We start from the raw sequence: 7,245 nt of genomic DNA, 5'->3' as shown, positions 1-7,245 counted from the left end.
GTATCTAGAAAGGCCCCTACAGGACCTGCAATATGCGGTCGTGCATTATCCTGCTGAAATGTAGGGTTTCGCAGGGATCGAATGAAGGGTAGAGCTACGGGTCGTAACGCACCTGAAATGTAACGTCCACTGTTCAAAGTGCCGTCAGTGCGAAAAAGAGGTGACCGAGACGTGTAACCAATGCCACCCCATACCATCACGCCGGGTGATACGCCAGTATGGCGATGACGAATAAACGCTTTCAATACGCCAGTATGGCGATGACGAATACACGCTTCCAATGTGCGTTCACCGAGGTTTCACTAAACACGGATGCTACCATCATGATGCTGTAAACAGAACCTGGATTCATCCGAAAAAATGACGTCGTTGAGTACACCATCACAAGCGCTCCTGTCTGTGATGCAGTGTCAAGGGTAACCGTAGCCATGGTCTCCGAGCTGATAGTCCATGCTGCTGCAAACGTCGTCGAAATCTTCGTGCAGATAGTTGTTGTCTTGCAAACGTCCCCATCTGTTGACCCAGCGATCGAGAAGTGGCTGCACGATCCGTTACAGCCATGCGAATAAGAAGTCTGTCATCTCGACTACTAGTGATAGGAGGCCGTTGGGATCCAGCACGGCGTTCCGTATTATCCTCCTGAACCCACCGATTCCATATGCTGCTAACAGTCATTGGATCTCGACCAACGCGTGCAGAAAGTTCGCGATACTATAAGCCGTAATCGCGATAGGCTACAATCCGACCTTTATCAAAGTCGGAAACGTGATGGTACGCATTTCTCCTCCTTACACGAGGCATCACAACAACGTTTCACCAGGGAACGCCGGTAAACTGCTGTTTGTGTATGAGAAATCGGCTGGAAACTTTCCTCATGTCAGAACGTTGTAGATGTCGCTACCGGCGTCAACCTTGTGTGAATGCTCTGAAAAGCTAGTCATTTGAATATCACAGCATCTTCTTCCTGTCGGTTGAATTTCACGTCTGTAGCACATCTTCGTGGTGCAGCAATTTTGATGGCCAGTAGTGTAGGTTTAAGTAGTTCTTAGTTCTAGGGGACTTTTGACCTCAGATGTTAAGTTCCATAGTACTCAGAGCCATTTGAACCGACGGCGATGTCCCTCTTTAGTAAGAGAAATGCCCGTGTGACAAGACGTACATCGTGTTACGAAGGTTTCAGGAATGTGATAGTGAAACACGTTGAAATCTTGGCTACCGACGTCTTCTGATCTGAACCATATGGAACTCGTATGGAATGTTATCGGCCACCAACACACCAAAAACACAGTCCCATAATTTACGGGCATTGAGTGTCCCCATGCTCATGATTGTGTGGATGCACCGGGTACTAGCAGAATCAACGACACCTAGCGTCGGTGCTGTACTGCGCCAAATGGTCATTTTCAAGCAGACGGGTGGCATTTGATCCTGCGGGGAGCAATGGACGTAATGTTTTGTTAAGTCAGCTCGTTTCTTGAGCATTCAGAGTTGTTATGTCTTTTTGCTATGCACAGAAGGTCGTCACCCGTCCTGGTATTTTACCCAGAAACCAAACAGTCTGTTGAGAAAGAGAGTCTTCTGTCAGTTCGTCTTCAGCTAATTTGCCAAATGAGACTGTAAATATACATTGAACTCCATACGTCGTAATTTTGTAGACGGAACAAAATCGGCACATGTAAAGGCAATATCTAGAATACCCCAAGAAAGTGTGATTACATTGTTATCGCTTACAATGTACACAAATGATGTAGCAGAAAGCTTCAGATGCTCTTTAAGACTGCTCGTAGATGATCCAGTTGTTCATAATAAGGTAGCAGCGCCAGAAGACGGTTCTGATTTGAGGAATGAGCTGCAATGGGTTGATAAATGGTGCACGCTCCGGCAGCTGATCGTTAACGTAAGTAAGTGTAACACACTCCGCGCACATATGAAGAGAAAAACGCTGTTGTAAAACCACACCGTCGATGACAAACTGCCGGAAACAGTATCTACCATAAAATATCGAGTAGTAACTGTGCAGAGCGACCTTAAATGGAACGAACACACAAAACAAACAGTAGGAAAAGCAGATACCAGACTGAGACTTACAGCAAGAATCTTAAGGAAATGTAACTCATCCACGAAGGAAATGGCTAACAAGGCACTTGTTCGACCCTGAGTATTGTTCATCAGTATGGGATCAGATAGGGCTGATAGAAGAGACCCGGAAGACCTAACGAAGAGCATCGCGTTTCGTCACGTGGTCGTTTGGTCTGTGCGAGAGCGTTATAGTGATGACCAACAAACTGCAGTGAGAGACGTTAGAAGAGGAAGCGTTGTGCACCACGGAGGAGTTTAATATTGAAATTTCAATAGAGCACTTTCCAGGAAAAGTCGGACAGTATATTACTTCCTCCCACGCAACTCTTGCGTAATAACACGACGAGAAAATTAGAGAAATTAGAGCCAATACAAAGGCTTACCAACAATCATTCTTTCACGCGCCATCCACGAGTGGAACAGTATAGGGAAGATCAGCTAGTGGTACCGAACGTACCCTCCCCATACACTATGAGGTTGCTTGTGGAGTATGATGTAGATGTTGATGTAAAAGCAAAAGTCGTGGATTTCACGCAAGTGAGACACCTCACACCTTCACCTGAATCAAAACAATGTTGATTAACTTTACTCAGTGTCTGCAAATGCCACGGCCACATGTTACTGAGGTGTATAACGAATCTGCAGACAGAAGAACTTTATACAGTTTCGAGAATGACAGCAGGAGCAGTTTTAAAATGGCTGCAATACGTGTTAATTTGCCAAACAGATCAGAAGTCTGTTACATAATGATTTCCTCTCGTTACTTTTTTGTCTCCCAGACTCCGGTATCTCAAGTCTCTCATATTGACAACCACAAATAGAAAGTAACAATATCCAGTACACCCTCGATTCAATTGAATTTGTTGCGCCATGTCAACTTAATCTCGGAGACTGTGAAATAAATTTATCGTAAACGGCTCCTGCGGTGAGGGTCAATGCTTCGGCATTGAAGAATTTGTAGCGGGTCATCTGTTTCAGCCCCCAGTGCGGCAGCATTAATCTCCGATTTGTAAAGAAGATAAAAAACAGTTCGTTTTTTCTTCTTCGTGGGGTGGTGGTAATTTGTTTATCGCGGACGTGGCGCCGACGGAAACAAATGGGCAGCGACCTCAAGGAGCGCTTCCAGTTCGGGGTTTCGCCGCTAGATGACATGGCGTACGCCGAGAGGCGGATGCTAAACTGCCCCCCTTGAAAGAAGGGGAGGGGTGTTGACGGAAAACGTAGGTACGACTCTGGACCTAGGGATCTAAGGAGTACAGATGAGTTCTCTTCTTTTGCTACAAACTGCAAATTTGCTAAGAGTACAAGATAGGTTTCCTTGGTAACTGTAATTGAGTGGTCATACAGAGATGCTGTGAACGTTGGAATGACGAATTTTGTCTTAACGATGAAGATAAACCTGCCTCAGAATAATAAAACCCTTTTGCACTGGATTAACGTCGTACTATTGTCGGCAATAGATTTTAATTTTATCCACCGACCTGTATATATTTATCACTGCCTATCTATAGTCATCCACACTGTTAGCCATTAAAATGGCGTTCTAGACGCTTCAGTCTGGAGCCGCTCGACCGCTACGGTTGCAGGTTCGAATCCTGCCTCGGGCATGGATGTGTGTGATGTCCTTATGTTAGTTAGGTTTAAGTAGTTCTAAGTTCTAGGGGACTGATGAATTCAGATGTTAAGTCCCATAGGGCTCAGAGCCATTTGAACCATTAAAATGGCAACAATAGAGATAAAGTTGTTATAATGATATGTCCGGAAACCAAAACCTGTTGAGAATGGGCCATGTGCCCTCTCAATCTCACCTGTCTTTTACGACAGTACATAGTCGTACATAGCAGTAGACACTATAGGTAGTGCTAGTCATGCTTGTGGTTATCAACCATAGTGACAGAATCTTCAGTACTTTCTCGTAGTGAATCACGGACGCTTTCAAATACACCTGGCTCCTTTCGGATTGCCTTGAAATGTTCCCGTAGCCAGAAACCCAGTGGATTCACGTTACCATGAACTGGGAGGCCGTACTATTGGACCTACTCGGCCAATCCGTCGCCCGTGAAACGTTTGAGTGAGGTATTGTTGCATGGTCCATTAACAATGACGTGGTGCCTTTTCGTCTGCCTGCAGGGGTAATCTTCACCAGTATCGCTGGTAGCTGATCACACAGAAACCGGTGACACGCAGCAACTGATTAGCGCTTTGGTAATGTATATGGCTCTATTAGTCTGGCACCGACAACTGCCCATACACTGATACTGTTACGATCCTGATGCATCACCCCCATGAGTGCTCGAGGATTTGCATTGACCCGGTGTATATTTTGCGATAATTTACTATGATATCTCGTATGAATGCTGCCTCATCTGTAAATAAAATGTAGTCTGTGAAGAGCGTACCGGTATATTCAACGGTCCAATTTCAATAGGTTTTGCTTTTCAAACACATCATTATTGGAACTTTTTCTTATTCTTTTGACCCATAGTACCTCATGTAGGAAAATGTGACACTTTTTAAGACACTCTGTACAGCACAATCGTTGTTGTTGTTGTTGTGATCTTCAGTCCTAAGACTGATTTGATGCAGATCCACACGCTAGTCTGTGAAAGCCACTTCATTTCCAGATAACTACTGCATCCTACATATTTCTGAACCTGCATAGGTTATTCATCTCCTGGTCTCTCTCTACGATTTTTACTCCTCACACTTTTTGTCATTACTAACTTGGCGATCCCTTGACGTCTCAAAATGTGTCCTATCAACCGATCGCTTCGTTTAATCAAGTACCACAAATTTCTTGTCTCCCCAATTCTGTTCAGTACCTCCTCATTAGATACGCGATCTACCTCTCCAATCTTCAAAATTCTCCTGCAGCGCCACACGTCAAAAGCTTCTATTCTCTTCTTGTTTAAGCTGTTTATCGTGCATATTTCGCTTGGCTACACTCTATACAAATATCTGCAGAAAAAACTTCCCCGTATTTAAATCTAGATCCAATGCTAAGAAACTTCTCTTCTTGAGAAACACTTCTCTTGTCATTGCCATTCCACATTTCATATTTACTTTAATTCGGACATCTTCAGTTATTTTGCTGACCAAATAGCAAAACTCATCCACTACTTTTTTGTGATAGGTTCCTAATCTAATTCCCTCAGCGTAGCCGGACTTAATTCCACTACATCCCATTTTTCTTGTTTTACTTTTGCTGTTCATCTTATAACCTCCTTTCAAGACGCCGTCCATTTCTCCTTTCAAGACGCCGTCCATTCCATTCAGTTGCTGTTCCAAGTACTTTGATGCCCCTACCAGAATTACAATGTCATCTCCCTGAACATGAGTTCCCACTACAAATTTTTTCAGGCATCCTTTACTGCTTGCTCAAAGTACAGGCTGAATAACATTGAGGACAGGCTACAATCCTGTCACACACCTTTCTCAGCTGATGCTTCCCTTTGATTCCCCTCGACCCGTATAACCGTCTTAAAATGGATTAAAACAGTCTTTAACGCAACAAAATAAAAATGGTAACAGTTTTTCGTTCAGAATGTGACCATATTAAGACCATTTACACTGAAATACAAATAATACTAATTCAAGTCTATATTTATATTTAAGTAGAAACCGTCTGAAGATGGTCACATGCTTTCGGTCAAGACCGTTCTTAATCCATCTTAAATTATTTTAGATAGACAGCTGACTTTCTCCAAGAGAAATTTTCTAAAAAATTTGTCATGTAACTGCCGCCTGGTTTCTGAACAGGTTGTAAATAGATTTTGGTTCCCTGTATTTTACTCATTCTACATGCACAATTTTAAAGAGAGTATTGCTGTCAGCATTATCAAAACCTTCCTCTAACTCTACAAACGCTATAAACGTAGATTTGCCTTTCCTTAACCTATCTTCTAAGGTAAGTCGTAGGGTCAGCATTACCTCGCGACTTCCTACATTTCTCTGAAACCCAAACTTGTCTTCCCTGAAGTCGGTTTCTGCCAGTTTTTCCATTCTTATGTAAAGGATTCGTTTTAGTGTTTTGCTACCATAACTTGTTATACTCACAGATTTATTTGAAATTGGAATTATTACATAGTATATTGGGAAGAATAAATTATTACAATTGTGGATGATCTGAAAATATACATAGAGGTACAACCTTGGCAGTAGCGGTGGCTTTAACATGGATGGACACTTTGTTGAACTGTCCTTTGAGGATACACATGGGTACGTCATTTTAGAGTGTTCTAGTTGAAAAATTAACGGTGGATGGAAACCCTTGTGCAAAACTGTCACCCACTGAGGCAACAGAGCATCACATTGGTAGGAGACAAGGCATTTCTGCACAACAGTTAGATCCATCTTCTCCAATGACGATCATGGCAATCAGTTGCGATGGCTAAACAACAAACGACATTGCAAGAGATTCCGCGTATGGTCTTTCAGCGTTAAATGTCATGTTTTCTGTTGCAGGGGTGGCCTAATGGCAGGCGCTGGTGCCAATAACTTCGACACTCCTCAGCGTCGCTGGATGGTGTTTGTGAACACAGGTTCCTATCCTTGACTTGTTCCTCAAAACCCCTCAAAGTTTTTCACAACGTTTCTGGAACACCCTGCGTAAAATCAGTCTAAGTAATGGTCGCCAGCCTCGGTTTGACCTGCAAGACACGTCAAAATTCATCACTATTCACAGGTGAATAATTAAAACCCTGCAGCTAACTGCTCTCATGAAGGTTTGAGATCCGGCCACTGTAGTGGAATATGCACATTACTAACACTTTGTACACTGCCTACAGTTGCCTCCTAGCAACTTCCGACGTTAATTTCCTCAAGAACACCCACTCACTAAACGCAAGATCCGTAGAAAACCTGGAACTTCTTGCACGGTAGCCAACTTCCCGTACCTGGAAAGTAACTTAGTTGATTACGAAGGACCACCGAGGGTTTAAACACCGAGTCGGCTATGGAGGGCACAAATATTCTCATCGTATATCCTCTACGGCCGTCGGTCGACTCCTAGATTTCCTGAGCTCCCAACCGCTGCACGACTTTTTTAAAGTTTAGCCCTTTCAGCCACTCAGGAGGCAGAATCGCCTGTATACAAGCACCGTAATAGAGCTACTCTGTAAGCTGCTGCTTCTTGGCTGGAGTTTGAGAAGTTTATTTACAGCGGTT

The sequence above is a fragment of the Schistocerca nitens genome, chromosome 9, assembly GCF_023898315.1.
Source record: "Schistocerca nitens isolate TAMUIC-IGC-003100 chromosome 9, iqSchNite1.1, whole genome shotgun sequence".
Taxonomy (NCBI): Eukaryota; Metazoa; Arthropoda; class Insecta; order Orthoptera; family Acrididae; genus Schistocerca; species Schistocerca nitens.
The sequence above is the reverse complement of the archived record's forward strand: the minus strand, read 5'-3'. Positions refer to the sequence as shown.